Below are 21,179 nucleotides of genomic sequence, written 5' to 3'. Positions count from 1 at the left end.
AAGGTTACAAAATACAACAGGCAAGGATAATTATTCAACTGTAGACATCTGGTGAGTCAGACTGCATTATTTTTTTTATTAGATACTACCACCTATCTAGACAACTGTTTATTCTTTTGTTCATATATTGACAAGAGCGATGTGTCCTCATGCTTTCCCTTATGATTGAAATAGGGCTCATTAATGCTCTGTTGATTGATACATATCCAGACATGAAGGAAGCCTTCTGTCCCTACTCTGTATTCGTTTTGTCCATAGTTGTGCACATTTTCGGAAAGCTTACAGATATGAAGGAAACACAGCAGTAATACCAGGGATCATGGGGCCAGTGTAGTGCTATTCAAGCAAGATAAAACCATATGTGATGACAAAGACATTTAAAAAATGGCGGAAAAGGAAGAAATGGTAACATCCAAGAGTGAAAGAATTGTCTGTTCACATGTCGCAATGTATTTAATAGTCTGCAACACTGCCTCCATTAAAAGATACATTATTATGACATCTTCCACTGTTGCCTCATCTGATGTTGTATGAAACTTTCGATTCCGCCCTATAGTGCCATCAGTTGGCTGTTTGAATGCCATCATAAAGCATGCATAGAAGAGCCCTCTTTGTATATGGTTGTGGGCATACATTAATTTGTTTTCCCCTCATACATCGTCAGACATACTGGTATGGCTCCAAATCAAAAGGCACTTTGACGGTTGAGCTAGAAACCTGACCAAAACATTCACTATAACATTTCCTATAAAAACTGTACTTCACTGGCAGACATGGTAAATCTCTCTCCAATCCACTCTGCAATGGCCATGAGTCCAACTAAAGGCTAAAATGTAATGGTCTTTTAATTTCTGATTGCCTGTCTCTTTGATTGGCCTTAAGTGTTACCCAATCTATTTTCAGTGGTGATTACTATGGGAACTTGTCAGAGTGGTTAATTGGTTCTTTTGGTCGACTTTTTCTTGAAAGGGCGTCCTGTTTCTCCCAAGGGCAGCAGGTGTTGAAAGAACAACACTGCAGCCTCTTGTTGCTGGTAGGACTGCTTCAAATTACTCTCATTAAGGCAATTCAAATATAAGGACACTTACATAATTATGTGCTATTAAAGAACTCAAACAAGTTTGATATTGGTTTATAAATACCAAGTCAAACTCATTGCTCTATAGAGTTTTAATTGTACTCTCAAGACAGGAAAAGATTTTAACTTGTCCCTCAAATGACAAAGGAGGATTTTTTTGTAATCATCAATGTGCTTTAAAATGTCTGCAGTGTCTTTTGTTTCTGTTCGAAGAGAGACCACGGGATGTCCTTGCTTGGTCCTTTTTTGAAACAGAACAAAGTCCCTGCTGAGAATTCTTGGTGTTTGTCAATCATTGATTAAGAGGTCTGTTAACAGCATGCACTTACATCTGGAGTCTCTGGTGAGATGAGTGCCAGGTTCAATATCCACCCTCTGCTCTCATAGCTGGAGTGTCTTTTTGCTTGTACTTATACTTGTCACAAGTATGCAAAGAATTGTCTTTCAGTCTTCATTGACATTTCTGTTCCAAAGTCAATATCAGCCACTTATTCACTCAGTCACAAGCAAAGAACAGGTCTAGTGGGTGAAAAAAAAAGCAAGGACACAATGTTCTTTTTTTGTGACACAAGTTTTGCCTTTTGAGGCTGCTGAACAGTTCTTGTCATTTCTAAAAAATAAATAAATAAAAAGCTTTCTCTTTCCTTGCAATCTAGGGTGAAAAATAGAAAATGCTATATTCTACAAAAGAAATGTCAGTTTCATGGCACTTGACAACGGAAGAAATAACAACAACAGGCCGACAGATCAGTGGTGCCAAATGAGAAAATGTACTAACTCACATAGCTGCTTATCCTCAGACAGAATCTGTACCTCTATTGATCAGTTGGGGGACCTTAACCAGCTCACCAATGGGGACTGACAAGGCAGAGGGCATGTTCTCTTATCAGACACGGAAGGACACTTGACTCAAGCCTTAATGTATCTCATTAGTCTCCTATTTTGGACAACAAATGTTCTGTTTGTGACACCTCCAGGCGGCCCTGTTTGTCCTTGGAGGACTCTCTCCTCATAAAGTACAACACAGTGAAAACTTTTATTTAGGATGGATGAACTGTGGCTTATTACTATCAAAGCAGGCCATACAGACTAACAACCACACTGATTTGAGGTGAGATGAATTTGAAGCTTAGCTTTGTTGGCTTCTGATTATGAGGAATGTCTCATTGATCTGCAACTTTAAGAGCATTTTTGTCTGAGAAATTAGGACATAGTTTGGACATAATAAGTAAAAGAGCAGATGTGTAAAGCCCAATTAAGCAGTTGTAGTGACTGAGCACAAAGTGAGTGCACTTTGTTTCCTCTGCAGGTAGAGCAAATGGCTTTTAACAGTAAATGAACTGTCGCTCTGGTGTGTGCCTCGAGGATGTGCAGTAGGTATTAAGGACTTATGAGAATCAGTGACACATATGGTCTACTAATAAAAAGAAAATCAAACTGCATTGTCAATCAAAAACAGCTTGTGTTTGTCTGCAATGGTTCCAATCTGAATGTCAAATATGTGATACAACTCAAGTGCCATTTGGTACCAGATTTAATGAGCAGCAAAACATGAGAGATTTTTTTTCAGCAGCAATTGAGGTGTCTGCGGATGTTCTTTAGGGCTCTCTAATGAATAAATGGCCAGGCAAATGCTGCCTGACTTAGGAACATGCTGCTACCCGGCTCCAGAGTTAAAAGCCCAAAGTAAGATTAATCACTGCGGCTGAGGGGGATGATATTCTTTGTTTCTGTTAATTTATGGTCTCTTTACAACCAAGACCCTGAACCAACATCACGCCTCTCACATACCGTACGTACTCCGCCACTAATCATCGACAGCTCCTTAGGCACCTCTTTAGCAAATGTTCACAGCAACAAGAAGATGAGTTGTACATAAACAAGATATTGGTGCTATTACACAGTTGCCTCTGTGAAAGTAACAGTGCTTAAAGCCTTTCCTCTGCCTTCCGTCTTTCTCCTTTTATATCTACAGTGTGGCTTCTTATTCTATTCGTGAGTTATCTAATGCAAGGTAGGAACTAGTAAATGTTGGAGATCGAGAGAACAAAAGTAGTCTATATGGAACCAGCTTGGCATGTGGAGAGACAGCTTTTAGTCAGGAGGCCCAGCAGAGGATCAAAGTGAACAGCGACTCCTCTTAGCCAGGTCTGATCTGGGAACAGGGTAGTCAGGCACAGCTCTCCCTGCAGTCTGAACATGACTCATGGTATAGTGAATATTTCATGGCAGGCATCTCAGAGCTGACAGTAGTTCTGGCCACAGGGCAGCTCTGATAGACAGAAGAAAGTGTGTATAGAGGGGTGTTGGGGGGCATTAGTATTCATAGAGATGAATACTGTCATATATAGACACACATGTGCACACTATATACTGTTAGTAAGTTTCTTTCAAAGCAGCTGGGATGTCAAGCAGAGACTTACCAATAAACAAAATCCCCCTGCAGGCCTATTAAAGAGCTTCTCCTGAAAACATTCTTCCTATTGAAGGCAGAGCATACAGTACAGTTTACATGTTGTATAACACTAAGCTGTGCCATATTTATCTGGTTAATAAGGTGCTTGGTTATGTACTATTTCATTGGCGCCCACACATTTTCATTTTTGTTTAACACGACGCTTGCATAACTGCACCACATTAAGCCAAACCATTAAATGCATTGTTGGTCTTCCAATAGTTTTACAGGGCAGCATTCAGCATCGGCTGCTCTGTGACAGGCTCTCAGGAGAGGCCAAATCATGTAGTCTTATTATAGAGGAGACAAATCAAGTGTACCAAAACCCTCCCCTCCAGCCCTACTTTCTCAAGGTTATTTTCAAAGATAGCTCATGTCTTGGTACAGTATGTGGGTTGGGCTTTAAGTAAGCCCTGCCACTGGAGACATGGTGTAACCCTATGCAGTAGAAGTGAGGGGGCTTCAGAGGCCACAGAGAGACATGGGTGTAACTAATTTAAACCCCTGGGAGGCCTGGACCGGCACTGGCTTTTGTCCCGGCAGAATAAAGTCAGGCCACTTTAGTTCTGGCCAAGTCGTGCTTTACACACACCAAAGGCACCGTCAACTTGTGTGTCAGCATTATAGCACTTAAAGGTAATGAGATTTATGCTTTCTGCATCATAAAGTATGACCGCCTTGAGAAACCCTTGAAACAATGGTGCCCGTGTTCTGCCTAGGAGCGCAAAACAGACTTACATCATATCAGAATCGCCACATTCCACAGTGAAATATGATTATGGACTCCAGAGAGGCATGTTCCCTCTGTCAGTGATATTGTAGCCATCCCACAGTATATCTCTCAACAGTGCGCTTACGAGCTCCTCTTCCGCTCGCGGGAAGGAGTGCCACTTTTACAGCTCGCTGAATTTAAAGAGATGAATTCCTGCAAACACCCTGCCCACTCTGATAAGGATGTTCTTATTTACTCAATTCAGGAGCGTGCATCAGCAATATCTCTTAATACAAACAGTCACATTCTCTATTTCTAAACGTATTGCACTGTGGATGTCAGAGTGAGCACACAGCTGCAGCATTGTACAGTATCCCATTTTGGTGGGAAGCCAGGCATCACTGACATTGATTTCTTTTATTTTATAGTGCAGTATAATGAGCTACCTTCAGTCAAGACCTGTCACCATGTATTACTGTCTGACCACACCAAATGAAAGCCATGCTCCCTTTCAGGCACATTTAAATGCATCAGCTAGATGACTACATGCAAACAGGCACACTGTGCAATCGGCTTCCACTCACTCATTTGTGTTTCTTTATCTCATGTGATCAACATCTAATGTTTATTCATGTTTATTCATTCCATACGTTCATGCATAAGGAGCTATTTTGAGAGGAAAACCGAGATAAAGGGTAGAACCTCAGGGTAAGATGTATATGGATGTCCTGTTTCTAAAACATGATATCACAAGCTGTGGGACTGAGCCTGACTTCAGTTCTTCTGAAACAGCTTTCCTCCTTGCTGTATTGCACTGCAGTGGCATCAAAATATTGAATTTTGAATTGAGTAGCTCTTCAAACAAGTTATCATCTTGGTCCTTCATTCATTTTTGTAATATCAGCTTCATTTTCCTTAGTAAGTGGACATCATTTCCCTTTAATTTTTCAAGAAAGACTGCGTCAAAGACTTGAGTGATGTAATTACTATAACAATTTAATCATATGACATAAACCTGACCTTATAAAGTTGCATGCTTTTGCACGTCATCAAAATGCACAATGCCAGCGTGCCAAATCGTACTGATTAAGAGCATGAATTGGTGCACAAGAAGTATGTTTAAGAGAAGAAACTTCTCCTAAAAGGTGTGAATACAAAAACAGATGGTTTCAAAATGTGGAAGCAATAAGCATCTCGAGTGCATCTGTTATATAACTCTTACACAAAGAACAAAACCAAACTATACAGCATCTAGATTACAGCAGGGCAGCCCTTCACATCGGCCAATTTTGCCTGAGGCTTAGATCAGGAGACATCCAGATGGCAAGTCTTTTTCTCTTTCTTTCTCTTTACTTCACCCTGTTTGACTCACGACTGCTGTTAAAATCTAATTTTGTCTATCTTGGTTAATAAAAATGCCATGTAAACAAAACGCCAGTGTGAGCAACATTTTCTGAGCTGTAAGAAAGGAAACAGAATAACAAATTTCTACAATGTTGGTCAAAACTTAAAGATATCCATTATGATGCAACTACCCACTAAATGTCTGCTTCTCATATGCTCAGTCCTTGTCCCATGCTCGTGTTATTTAAAAGCAAACACACCACCAACACTCTCTTTAGTATATAAATAACATAAATGACATTCTACGATGAAATATGAGGCATATGACAATGTAAGAAGACACGCTTGACATGCAGTGTGTCTAATGGCTGCTCTATGGTTGATATTGGTGTGTGTAGTACACTGGTGCTAGGCCTCGCAGCAGATGCACTAGCCTCTTCACGTGTATGCACTAAGCAGGAGTAAAGAATCGTCATCCAGGCAGGTAATTGGCTGCTGTTTACATTGCTGTTGGCATACCCCTCCTCCCCTGCTTGACACATCTGTAGTGTTCATTAGAGCTGAGGAGCTCTGTGCTACACTGTGTTATCAAATCTGGCCTCTCAGGCTGTTCACTCTGCAAGTTCAAATTCGAGTCGCCAGATCATTGCTCAGTGCTCACATTCATGTTTGTAAAATCAAAAGTTCAAGTTGAGTAGACCTTTAGATTACTTTTGGGGGTGCAATCATAATTTAGATGCATTAAAATGTGAGAATAAATGCACAATTTGTGTTAAAACTATACAGAAATAGCTTAAGTTCACTGGTGAGCTCCTGTTTTGTTGTTTGTTTCTTTGTTTGTTTTCATTTTAAATATGGTAATGTTTTGGTTGAAATCCACACAGGAGGGTTGGGAACCAGAAGATAACTGAGAAGCAGGAGAAGAGGGAAGAAAAACAAAGCGTACAAGAAAATGGGAAATGGGTTTAGAGAGAGACCTTGGAAAGGCGAGGAAAAGCAGTTTGTAGAGGAAGGCTTACCCCAGGTGCTCGAACGCCAGATGGAGAAACAGCTGAATCAAGTCCAGGGAAATAGACTCGTCATCAGTTCCAGCCTCAAAATCTTCATTAAGACCCTAACCAAAGTGAGATAGACAAAGTGAGGGACGAGGGTAGACGTAAACGCTAACAACAGCTCGTGAAAGGACAAATTAAAATTCAAAGTGGTTTCACGGCACAGTGATTTGACTCTGAAATCCAAGGCTTAATAGATCAAATCACAGAATTATATGCAAGCCAACCTTTCCATTAATTACTGATTTTGGAACATATTAATTATACAACCACAGTGTATGCAAGTGCAGTAATTCGAAGAGAAAGGGATGAGTGCTCTTCATTACGGAAGTTAGAATATTATTTCGCTAATGCATCCTTTAATGAATTACAGTATGTATATCATATCATTAGGAGAATTTGTCACACCACATTTCCTCTATCCTGTTTGAGAATGCAGATACTGACACTTTAGCCACAGAGGTGGCAGTAATTTGCTTATGAAGAGAGAGAGTTTTGTTTCAATCATATTTAATTTGTACTCTAAGCGCCTTCACTGTTTGCAGTCGTAGTCTGAGTAATGATCATATTGCTACTGAGCTGTTTATTACACATTATCAAATGATTTCTTCATGTTTTTCATACTTACTGCTGTTTATCTGAGCCTCCCGTTCCCAGGCTGTTCACTGTGATTATTACAACCACAAAGGTGATGCAGAAGGTATGTAAGGCAGACAAGTACTATTAAATACATTATGGCTTGTATATGGTTATCTATGACTAAAAAGCAGAACACAAATTGGAAACAAAATATGAGATGCAAAAAAGATTTGCAACAGTAACATTGTCACCAGAATCGGCAAGAGGAGCTAATAAGGCTTAAGCTTAAGAGACTCGATATGTTTGGTAAATATTTTGTACTTGCGCTCACAGTGTCAGTCGTTAACATGCATCCGCATTCTGGGTAACATTAATACCCAATAACAGAATATCTATTTAATTTCAGGCTGAGCAATATCCATCCAATCATCTGCTTATCTAGGGCTTGTTGTCAGGGGCAGCAGGTTGGAGCAAGGTGCTCCAGACATCCAACACAGGTTTTAACAGGCGACATCATATCACCCCAACCCCGGCTTCCCTCCATTGGCTCCCTGTTCGTTTCACTGATTGTTTTTAAAGCTCGTTCGGGTCTGGCCCCAAGTTACATATCAGAAATGTTGACCTCTTATGAGCCATTTCGCAGCCTTAGGTTTTCTGGCCATCCCAAAGTCGAGGCTTAAAACTAAAGGTGACCGTGCTTTTGCCATCAAAGCCCCTCGGCTTTGGAACGACCTGCCTGAGGAGATAAGGCTGGCAGAATCAGTGACTTCTTTTAAATCTCCTCTTAAGACCCATTTAAAGACTTGCTTTTATGTGATGTTGTCTACTTTAATTTCTAATTTAATTTATCTGTCTTAATTAATCTATTTTATTTTGTAGTTATTTTATCTTTTAATTTCTTCTTTTATTCTGCTCCGATCATGTTTAATTCTACTATCAGTACTATTATTTCTGTGTTTACTGCTAATATTCCTCAAACAGCATTTACTCTTCTTGGTATGGGTTGTTGTTGTTATTTTTACTCTGTAATTATTCTCTCTTTTGTATGGTCTTAGATGGTATCATTGTTCGGCTCTTATTGTTATGTTTTTCTTCAAGTAACCCCTCTTGCCTCTGCTTTGCCTTGTTTGTCAAAGCACTTTGTAAACTCTGTTTTTAAAGGTGCTATATAAATAAATAAAATAAATAAAAAGTTGTTATCCCTCTCCCCAGCAATGCTCTCCAGCTCCACTTGAGGGATCCTGATTTTCCCAGCCCAGATGAGATATATAATCCCTCCAGTGTGTTCTGTGTGTATCCTGGGGCCTCCTACCAGTTGGACGAGCCAAGTATACCTCGAGAGCAATATTTTAGTGATAACGTGATATGAGTCTAGATATCGTCTTACATTCACAAGTGTTGTCTTTTCCTGGTTTTAATGACTGCATTACAGTAAAGTTGTATAATTATATGAACTTAGAAATCTTTTCTAGCTCTTCTCTTATTTGCTTTTACCCACTAAGTCATCATATCCACATTAATGATGATTATTTATCAGAATTCTCACTGTGTAAATATTTTTTGAAAGCTTCAACAGACAACCCTAAAAAATCATCCTAATAGTGATATCAACGTATCCGGTCAAAAATATTGTGATGATTGATTGTGTTTGATTTTCTCCATATCACCCAGCCCTTGTGTAATACATACTAATTATTATCCTTCCTTAATCAAAACACATTTGGTGGTTGCAACTAACTACATTCTTTCTTCTCTTACACTCCTTCTGTAAATAACCACTTTATCTCATTAGCCTCCTCTATAAACATATCTACAGCATTTAATTTGTATCTGAGCTATGGCTGGCATGTTATCAGTTTTTCACTTCACAATGATTGTGGCAGAAAGAATTCAGAGTAATTATATTATTGTAACCATAGAAGTTTTGAAACACAAAATACTATCAGTCAAATCCATCTTTGATGTACATTGTGTCATTTTAGTAAAAATAATTACACTCAAAATAGAAGCACAGGGAGGTGGAGAAAGAGTCAGTAACCATAAACTGTGCAAAAAAAGTACAAAATTACAATAACACTTAATCGATAGTGAAAAGGCAACCAGATGACTTTGGAAGAGGAACACAAAGTGAGAACAGGAAAAAATGTATATGATTTAAGAGGACTATTTACATAATATTATCTAATTTTGACATGATATTAATATTTCATTTTTTAAATATCATGGTTATCGCCAATACTGGTATGTTGCTACACTCCTTATCTGTGTTACCTGGTGAGATTACGGTGGGTTACGTTTTGTATGTGTGATCATTATAGGCATCTTCAATGCAGTTACACCTGTAGCATGTGCTTTTTACACTATTACACTATTTACAAACTGACCACTCATTTTAAAAGGTACCCTGTGTATTTTTAATTGGAAACAAATGGTGTTTCACTGTAAACAAACAAGATTTTTTGACAAGTACTTACATGGTGCACATTTTAAATGGGTGGACTATGATGCCCACCAAGGAACGTTCCTTATCATGTACCTTACAACAGTTTCTTGGCCCACAACACATCCCCATATAATTTCTGCCTCCCTCTACCTCTCTCCTTCAATTTAAGCAAAATCATATGCAACAGACCACAGGGAAATCATTTCACCTCTGTCAGTGGAAACGTAACAATGGACCATAATAACACACGACCTGCAAGGTGTGAGGTGACACAGTCAGTACATGTTTGTGAATGTGAGAGTGTGTGTGTGTGTGTGTGTGTGTGTGTGTGAGTGTGAGTGTGAGTGAGATAGAGAAAGACAGAATGAAGAACAGAAAATAAGTGAAGGGGTAATATTAAAGGTACCATGTGGAGTTTTCATTATAAGCAGCCATATTTTCGTTCACACTTAACGTTTTAAAAAAAAAAAAAAAAAAGTGTTGTGTGCGTCTTGAACATCTAACAAACACATTGGATGCATTTCCTACCTAATAAAGAAAAGCCTTTGATTTCTGAATACTCTGAGCCCTGCACTGTTTGCACTGGCTTGTGGTCTTCTTTTTTATCGTTGTATCACTACTTCTAGAGCACATTACTGCCACCAACTGTTAACACCCTCCACAGCTGGCGGAAATGTGCTGAGTGTTGTTTTGGGATCATGATGTGCACATGCATTCTTGTCGGTGCTTTGGTGGAAGACACAATATAAACAGTAAATTGTTATAATGAAGTGCTCTAAAGCCTCAGCAGCAGTCAAAATTAGAATTAAATACTAGCTACCTTAAGGAAAATTAGCTTCTAGGGGATACATAATACCATCTGGTATACAAATTAAAGGAAAATTAAAAGAAATGCCCGAATAAATAAGCAGAGTAAAGTAAAGTGATTGAATGGTTAGATGAGAATGAAAATAACCATTTTGATTTGGAGCTTTCACCCATCATCATCAAAACACCAAATGAAGGAACATCTTTTTAAAGAATGGTGTTCATCTCTTTAGTAGAGTTACAGAAACTTGCAGCATCTATGCCAGTGAGCACTGATGTTTTGGCAGCTCATACTGGCCCAACAACACTTTTATGTTTTCTCAACAGTCTGTATCTATTGCATCCAGAAATATCCAAGCAAAAGTCCACTGTTTTCCATTTGAATGACTTTAAAAGTTATTTCCAGGCCCACAAGATATATAAGCCAATGTGTTCCTTGTTCCCTCTCCACAAGGACAGTTTACCTATTTGTGCTCAAATGTTGCTCAGTAGTGTCACCTGGCCCCCAAACAAAAACCAGTATAATCTTGATGCCAGAGATGTCTTGCTTTCATACTGATGTCTACATTTCAATGAATGCAGATATCAGATTAGGTATTATTAATGCGTGTTTAAATTTAACCACACATGCTATAGCCGTAATGACATGCATGTGCTCATTTTTACTGTGGATTTCTGGAGACACTTTTAATGCCATTCTGGTGACCAAGTAACTTATAAGAATGTGTGTGTGTGTGTGCGTGTGTGTGTGCGTGTGTGTGTGTGTGTGTGTGTGTGTGTGTCTGGCCCCATCACCGCGATGTCAGGGCCTGGACAGCCCCACTCAGGGACCTCTCACTCGTTCTATTGCCTCCCTGATTGCCATGGGAGATTAGCTGACCTCAGGACCTGAGAGGAGCTAGTATTACTCACCTTGACCATGCCCTCTCTGCTCTGCAGGTTTCCAATCAGAACTGGCGCCAAGCTCCCATTCCCCAACAACCACACTTGGAGGTCATGGTTCTCTCAACATCTGCTTGTGACAAATAGCTGCTGGAGGGTTGGCCCCTCGGAGACAAGATGAGAAGGTCTGCGTAATGGAGAGAGGGAGAAAAGGTACAGTATGTGAACAGGACAGGCCTACAGAGCAAAGAGAGCCCCCAGGCAGTCTAAGGATCCTCCAGGCAGCCCTCATGCAAAGCGCCAAAAGAGAGGAGGAGTATCACACTGAGCAGTGCTGGCAGATTCAAAGTAAAAAGTAAAACACAGGACGGTGATAAAGTTGTGCTTTTTCAATTGCTACAATCATCAAACATTCATTTTATTTTGGTGGATTTAGGCACTGAAAATGTTTTATTCTAAGCACACAGGCCTATAATTTCAATAACATTAACCAGCATTGCATATCTTTTCTACAGTCCAACCTCCTTACTTTGATCATGCATGCATCGCGTGCTCACTCTAGAGAATTTCTGGTATAGTCCTTTCTGATTACCATCTTAGCGTATGTCTTACCTTCAGTTCACCTCAAAACTTTCAGAAAATACACTCACAGAAGGAAGCAAAGACAGAAAGACAGAGAGGGCGAGAGAGAGAGATGGTGATCATGTTTAAAACATGAGGGGGTTTTGTTGCCTGTGTTTTGCTCTCAGCCATAATTAAATTCTTAATTAGCGAGCCCTCTGGAAGAAATACATGAAGATGGAATTCAATTTAGAGCCCTAACTCATTTGGCCAACAGTAGAGGAGAAAAGAGAGGGGAAGAGACGGTGCAGAGGTAAGGAGGCAAACCCAGCGGCAACAAATGAGCACACTGTTTTAACTTTAACTAGCTGTGTTAATGCTGCTTCTGCAAATATATCTGGATCCACTATGTACTGATGAAGATCTCTGTGAACCACTGCTGCCTGCATCGCCTCCATCTTTACCAGCCCGAAGAGGGATGGAAGACAGGTGGAGAGGCTGATGCTATTTATTTCTTGGTCTTGGACTTACGCCCTTGCACACATTTTTTGTACAAGGATATGAATTTTATCACAGCACTGAGTGGATGGACTACTTCCTGTGCACCAGGCCTGTGCTAGTGTACTTCGGTACAAACTCCATAGATACAGGACATGGTTAAGTAAGCTTTATCAGAAAACTAACTTTGGGCAAAAAAGTAGTCTACAGCTTCAAATTCATTCATTACATCTACCCTGTCATACACATTTCATGATCCAGATCATCTCTCTCCTTAACCCCTCAGACTTAACCATGCCATGCTGGACCAGGAAACCATCACGCTATACCCACTGGCTGGCCTGATAACTTTAACTCATCGAAGTGGGAAATAGAGAATCCATTTTTTAATATGTCTGCTAAGGTCTTTAGTCATGCCTGGCCTCTCCCTCTGCCTGTCTGGCCTACCCCAGAACAGCTGTGACATAGCTGTGAGGCTCCAAGGAGGAGTGTGGATTTGCCGTAGCCCTTTGATGTGTCAGCAGTGCGTGGGCGGCACACCTCTGTGCAATATTGAAATGTGATGCAATGACGATAGGTAAGGGTGAAGAACTGCCAGGGGCTAATTGAATATGCTCTGCCCTGTACGGTGTTCCGTGGCTCTAGGTCCTCAATTCACCCCTTGAAATTGCAGATGTGTTGTGTGTTTATGTGGCTGTGGGTGTGAGAGCGTGGTTTTGTACAGACACATGTGTCTTTTCTGCACAGAAGTGTGTCTTCGCATGTGTGCCAGTCTGTGTGGGAGTTCAAGTGCAATGAGCAAAACAATAACTAACTGTTCTTTTGACCCGTTTTCTCCTAAAAATAAACTGATGTATAAAAATAGACGCACTTATTTTGAAAAATCCTCACTGCCGTCAGAGCGTCCGACTCCATTAACTGATGGTGAGCTAGGGGGTCAATTCCCAGGTGATCCAGTGAACACAGAGGCAAGCTGACAAATTTACTCATGGTCCGACCTTCGCGGGCACTGCAGAGCTCCGCTGATCTAGAAGTAAGCAGCCGGCATCCTGGGAGAACGGAGGCCCTATGGCCGGTGGAGTGGAGCTGAGAGTGAGGGGGATGATTGTGCAGTCAGATCAGCTCTGCGGAGGCGAGGGTTTAGAGGCTTTAACGTGTACGCAGCACATGTAATCCCCGAGCCCCAGGGTAGGACTGTGTGCCAGTAGGATTCTCAGCAGTGTTGCCATTCTGATGAGGACTGAGAGAAGATTTTTTTTTTATGATAAATATATTCACTTATTTAATTCTGGGATGTACCAGTCTTCTTCTGTCCCTCCACAAAGTCCAACAGACTCAGGGCTCTGATATTTATCTTTTAGCTATATCATAAATACCCCTGGAGGTGCAGTTTATCTTTTCGCATCTTAACCTATTAATGGATTTGCTATGATTCATCAAAGAAAATCAGCAAATTAAATAAGAGTGTGTGCAGAGCCTCCTCTAACCGCAGTATGCAGCTCTGCATGACAACCCTTTCATCTAATTAACTTTTTAGACATACATACTCAAAATATCAGGGGTACTGGATAATCAATTCTTCAATTCCTCGACAAAAAACTAGAAACTCTGACATCCAGAACAAGAGGATGAGCACTTTTTGCTTATTGAAGTTTACTGCATACTGTGTTCTCCGCCTCCTCTTTCTCCTGTCTACCCTTCCCTTCCCTTGGTTCACACCTCCCACAGGGAGGGTGAGGAAACCACGCATCAGCACTGCCGCATTGTGCAGAAAAAGAGCAGACAGAAAAGGCTCTTTGCAGAATATTGCTGTTTTGTTAGACATAAGCATGGCAAGAGTTAGTCTTTATTTTGTGCAGAATCTGAGACAAAAAAAGACATATCTGATATTTAGTGCCTTTGTTAAAATTGGTCTTAAGAAAAATCAGCATTAGGATAATGGTAGAGCATGGAAGCCCATATCAGATATTCCAACTTTGACACTGAGTTTAAGAATAATAAGCAATATCACTGTTGGAAAGACTGTCTTTCCATAAAACTGGGGTGTCTATGCAATAGAAAGACACAAATACTTTTGAAACTGGTACTACATTACTACAAAAATGATCGAGAAAAGTGCTGAGGCATTTGCTTTTGCTCATGAGGTAAAAAATCTACAACTAGAATGCACCGCGCCACATCGGACTAATAAACGCCCTGCTGGTGGGTGACATAATGCAAGCCTGGTCGTTTATCAGCAGGAAACAATATGGTGCCCGGCTGGCGACAAACGATCTTCATTTACAGTTAAACGGCAACCAAAAATATGTTTTACTTAAATCATTTAGGAGAGAATGAAGCAATGCTGCAACAGATTCTTGATTCATATTTGATCAGCACTGCTTAGTTTTACCATCTGATCTCAGCTTTTTCAGCCTCCATTCTTACAAAATAGGAAACAGCATGAGGCCCAATACCTGTTCACAAATCTTTATTCTCACAGCCAATCAGTGCACTAAAACATGTTTCTGAAAACGTTTTAGGCGAGAAATTGACTACACAGCAGCAGAATCTTGGTTTAAATTTCATTTCATTACAGTTTGATCTGAGATTGGTCTGAGTTACAGAAATAGAAATACTGACAGAGAGAAGGGCAGGTCTCTAGGTCTCCATTTCAATCTACTTCTGTACTGTTTGTTTCTACCCACATAGTTATGACACAAGCAAAGAAAATAGGTGAATAACTTCTTAAATACAATGCAATTTATGTTACATTCTGTTAGTGAACAAAAAATCACTATTAAATTCTTTACATTAGGCATGTTAGAAGACCTAATTGTATTAATGTAACTGTAAAAACATCTGTATTTCTCCTCCTACTGTTAAGGTGAGAATATTGTTAAAATTGAGCCAATCAGCCCCCCAGGCAGCATTCATTTTAACCTCGTTGTGGAAAACTAAACGAGAATTTGTACTGTGTAAAAGCAACTGAGAATGCTGCTTGAGATCCAGTTAATTTAACCTTTGTAAGTGTGATTACTCACTGGTGGAGTTGATCATTTCCTTTTCAAAGTAGCATTAATTATCAGTCTCTAATCATATCACTCCTCATTGCATATCCTTGAATTCATTCTCCCTTTTCTGACTAAGCAGCTACTTCATGACATACTGTGAGCATGTGAGCAACAGTTGATGTAATTCATCATTTATGCAATCAGATACATGCATAAGCTGCTAAGAGGATCTTGATCTTCTAAGAGGCCTACAGAGGAAATCAATCTCATGAAAATGTGAAAAAAGTGAACAAAAAAATGACTGATTTGAACAGATAGAATACACATGGGTTAATGCTGGCCTATTATTATAATAACTGCATCATCCGTAAGTTGCCCCGCCATTTTGAAGAAAATGGTTTGAACGTGTGCTGTATTCCCACAACGATATGCATGAACAAGTCAACAGTCAAATTAAATCAGATTATTAGATTAAAGGCAAAGTGTAATCAGGATCTTACGCGTTAGTGAAGATTCTTAAAGGCGGCGTGTGATGTGTGTGCTCATTCACCTCAAAAGGAGATGAGTGGAGCTGTGCAGCCAACGGAAAATTACACCACATAATGTCTTACAAGTGGCTATCTGAGCAAGAATAAATGAAATTTCAATCCTTTTCAAGCTGCTCTGCGACATGCCACCACACGAGCAAAGGCCACAGTTCAGGGCATTAACTGTTTCTCTGCTATCCAATAAGTAACGCTCATTTCGAAAGCAGCTTATTTTCTCGAATTTCTGTGTTTCCTGTGAAGTACCTGTCAGCCAGGAGACTGCCTTGAGACAAACTTATTCATTCCATCACCTGTCTGCAACATTTCGCTGAGCGCTTGCCTTGTGTGCCGCCAGCTTGACATGCTGCAGGGAGTCCACGATATCTCCCTCTATTAGAAACCCAACTTTAACATGGGGAGCAGCTCCATGCTGACATGCAGAGCAGATTGATGGGCGCTGTGCTACTTTTAAATACAATTTTCTGTTGGTTTGAGGGGGTTAATTATATCTAGGTCACTGTTTTTTGATGAGATCTAAGGATGTGTACCAAACGACACAAGAGGAGAAAAAAAGCTGCACAAATACAAAAAAGAATTTGCATGTATGTGTGCATGCTCAGACAATACACAAATACGCACACACGTGTGCGCGCGCACACACACACACACACACAAACACACACACACACACACACAAATACACAAACACACACACACACACACACACACACACACATACAGTGCATAGTGAATCCAGAAAATAATACATTCAGAAGCCTCTAGAGCAACTAAGCCACTGGATGGATGCCTGGAAACTGGGTCATCTAAAGCCTTAAATGCAGTCTTTTTTTAAATTCCAAGTAATTCTTTTAATCTTCAACATCTTGCATTTGCATTTGCATTAGATGCTGGAGAATATGTTGAGCAGAGTAACAAGCAAAAACTGTCACAGATTGCAGTCTGAGCAGAACTGGAGGCCATGCCCTCAACAGCAGCGTACTGTGTGACAGAACATTTTGACCTTGCAAAAATCTGATAGAAATTGTTACCAGTAAAGAGTGCAGCCTAAGATCTCAATGTACAGAACATTCAGTGGAGAAAAAAGAGCATATTTGATAGGCATAAATCTACATAATCATCTGATGACTGCACAGTAATCCAGAAATATCGTACATAGACAGAGGCAAAATCAGGACATACCATAGACTGTAAAAGTAACTGACATAGCCACCTTGACGTCACCCACTGGTTTGTGGACATCAGTTTTGAAGCCTAGAGTTTGGTATTTTGGCCATCACCATCTTGTTTTTTGGAGCCAGAAGTGACTCTATTTGGACCATATTTAAGCCCTCAGGGCCAGACACACCAAAGCGACATCAAAGAACTAGCAGTGATGGAGCAAACAATGCATCACCTCACATCACCTGTGTCTCAGCAAAAGTTGCACATAAATACACCACAATGAGTACAACCGACTGCCAACCAGCACTTATGTTCTGCGCCTGTATGAGAGGAAATACCCCCTCATACCAGCAAATGGTGGTAGTCTGTAATCGTCATTCAAAAAGGGAAAAGCAAAGACCGTAAACTTTTCTGCTAAAGTGCTAAATGGCTAAAGGAAAACAATCTTACCTCATAGAACAGGTTTGTTTCAATCTCAATTCATTTTGACTTTAGCTGTTTGTTTATTTTCCTCACTTCCATTTCAATTTTGTGCATGGAGCTGAACTGCCAATCAGTGTGATTTCATACGGTTGGGTTCTGCCATTTTCAAGGTAGACTCAACATGCAGAATGTGAGAGGGGAAACTGACCAGCGCCAACTAGTGCCAGCTAGTGCTGACGAGGGCCAATGGTGTGAGGCACACTCTAGGAACTATGGTGACAGACGTTTACCGACGGCTCAACATTGACTAGCCCAAGTGGCATGTCAGGGTCTTTAATAAACAAAAGAAAAAAACAAACCAGGTGATTCACCCCTCATACAGCTGACATGAGTGTTGACATAAGTGATAGAGGCCAAAACCTTTTTTTTGTACCAAACTGTAAACATGTTTTGTTCTGTTGGCATTTTAACATGGTGGTCTATGGAAATTGATTCACTTTTGGAGCTGGCCTCAACTGGGAATTTGAGTAATTGCAGTTTTTAACACTTCCATGTTTCCTTAACTGTTCAGCCCTGGAGGTTGCCGCTTAGTAAACAAACAGGTGTTCATGTACACTCCTCTTTGCCATCTAAATAATTCTTAAAAACAGAGCTTTCCACGTGCACAAAAAAAGCAATCAGAAATGACATCTGTGGTAAAACCCCTTCTGGTCTCTAAAATCTCACCCCCTCTATGGTCAGCTAATTAGGTCATTCTCAGTAGGGGTTGTTATTATAACCCCTGCCACTGCCACACACTGCAGGCTTAATATTTAATAAAATCAGCATTAATTCTGAACCTTTAAATCTAAAGTAGACGTGAAACATATTCTCCTGCGTTCATAAAATGCATTCCATTGTACCGACCTCTCCCTGTGGCATGCTGCCTGTCTGAATAAACTGGATACATGTTTGTATGGTCTCCGCTGTATAACTAGCACTGTCCTCTTGAGATTAATGTGTTGTCCTGTTCCTGCTACAAAATAAAAACACATATTTTTTATTAGACTTTGTGAGCTATTGCCATGTTCCTGCACTGATGCCACCAAGATAAATCCCAGTACATTTCTCATACTGAGCAAAAAAATGCACATTCTGATTAATGAAAGCCAGTACTTTTATGTTCACTTGAGTAATTTAAAAAAAACATCTCCTGACTTGCAAGTGAGCAATTTTTAGACATAAGAGCAATGAGTACAAAGATCTGTCCTTTTGGGGAGCAAGACGCATTATTCTGGATTGTACCTGATCAAAACAGGAATCATTTCTAAAACTTGTGGTGATAGGATACGCCTTCACCCATCAAACTGTGTGGGAGGACTATGTCAAAATACATTCATTTTGGTCTTGCTGATGGCGGTAAAAGAAAGTTGCGTTACTTTAAAACACAAAGAAAGTTTTGGATAAGTGGACAAGTGCTGTAAGTACTGGTATTGTTTATTCTTTTAACCAAGTAAGTATGTGATGTCTTAAGAGAGATCTTTGAGACACCATTAAATCTGTTGTACAGTTTGTCAGGAGTCCAAACATAATTAGAGCTAAGGTAATTACAGTAGCAGATCATTTAAAGCACAAAGTGTTATGGATATTCTCAGACAATAGACAGATAGCCGTGAGCTTCCCACGTCTGGAAAACTAAATACTGAAATTATACAATTAGCCAAGAGCCAAGTTTCTTCTCACTGTAGTACTGGCCCTGTATGCCAAGAAGCACATTTTCAAACTCCGTGAAAGTGCTTAACTGGCATGAACACCGGCGAAGGTTAATTGGGAGTGCAGACAAATCATTTATTGCCTTTAACCACTGTTTGGTCCAAGGAAAACAAACTGTAAGCACGATTCAGCCATTAGAGAGGCCTAGTCGTACACTCATTCTTCTCACACAGAAACATTTTAGCATTTAACTTCGCAGCAACAATGCACCCCTTCCCAAACACTGATAGCCAACTTCATCAGCTGGAACATCATTATGCAGATACTGTTCTGAATTCCTATCTGCAATTTTCAGACGCACCCTGGAGTGTTGCATTATTAGGCTGCTGCTCTGATTTATTCTCACTGATGCTGTAGATCAATCTAAATGATGCCTTTCATTTCATGGGTTGTTTGGAATGATGCATGTTAGCGCTCTTTAATTGAGATGTTCAGCCCCTCCCCAGTGTCCCCTCCTGACATTTACTGGGGCTTCCGATGAAAAAGAGAATTTGCATATCAAACACTGGTTAAACAGTTCTCCCGAGAAATACTTTTTTTTCCCATATAGCATAGTTATTTTCTCTGTTGTTTGTTTATTATTCCGTGCATCATGATTATTTGATTATGTTAAAATGAATGTGTCAAGAATGCTTACTGCATGAGAGTAGGTGATGTGAAGAGGAGTTAGAGGGATCTGAGGGTTGCTTATGAAGTCCAATATTAGAGCAATGTTAGAGCAGTAATTTAAAATCTACAACTAAGACAAGAATACACATGCAAAGCACAAATTTCACAGCAAAAACATCTGATAATGTCAAACTGGGCCTCAAAGCACACACATGAGTGCGTATTTGTTGGATTAGAACTACACCAACCACAACCTCAATCTTTTCTCTTACAGCAAGATGACCCATCATATGTGGCAACATCCCCCTCTCTTCTCCCATCATCACAACTAGCCTTCATAAATAATTAAAGATTTAATCTGTGATATTTTCAAAAGGTCAGAGGCACAACAAAGAGAGAGAAATGCCAGTCCTTCCTCTGCAGGAGCACATTTGGTAATCACTCCACACTGGGTTTATGGTTTCACCTGAAAGCTCTATCAAGTGGGCCAACAGATATGATGATGTGTGTGGAAGGCGGGTAGAGAGGAAAGAGGAAGGAGAGGTGGGGAGGCCACCATAACCAAACAATGTTGAATCTGTCATTGTCGCAAAGACACCTCATGAATGTTTCATTCTTTTGTCTGGAACTGGGCAGGAGTGATGTCTGGCGGAACTGCTCTGTCCCTGAGACCTCAGCTACTGTACCTGGTGACAACCCAGAGAGGACAGCCCCACTTAGCCCGGCCATAGGTTTGGAGCGAAAAGCCACGCGCACTTTCATGCATAAATGTCTGCTTCATGCATTAAATGGATGTGGTCCTGATGGATTTCTTCTCCTGGTGCATTATCAATGAGACCTGCTCTCTGCATCACAGCCCCAGCCCAGACAGAAAGGGCTCTATCATCTATTTCCCTCCTCAGTGCTTTTCTCCCTTAAGAAGCAATGGAAATCTAAAGAGACGCCTCAAGGTGCAGTGAGGCGTCATTGAGGTGGGCTTTTGTATGTTTTGCAATTTGAAAGGTGCAAATAATAACTTACAGGGCACTTGGAGAGTGCAGCCCCCTGCCGATGCCAAATGCGCTATCTTGCAATGTTAAAGAAAGTGAAAAATCATTTGTGCATCCACCCCATCATTTGGATCCACTCCAAAATTGAATGAGTTTTTTCTCGTCCCATGCTATACCCTTCAACCAAGTTTTATAAAAATCAGGCCATAGGTTTTCTGTAATAATGCTGACAAATAAACAAACTGAACCAAACACATAACCTTCTTGGCAGAGGTAACTAGAAACATTTTTTT

This window comes from Plectropomus leopardus, chromosome 15, assembly GCF_008729295.1.
Source record: "Plectropomus leopardus isolate mb chromosome 15, YSFRI_Pleo_2.0, whole genome shotgun sequence".
Classification (NCBI taxonomy): domain Eukaryota; kingdom Metazoa; phylum Chordata; class Actinopteri; order Perciformes; family Serranidae; genus Plectropomus; species Plectropomus leopardus.
The sequence above is the reverse complement of the archived record's forward strand: the minus strand, read 5'-3'. Positions refer to the sequence as shown.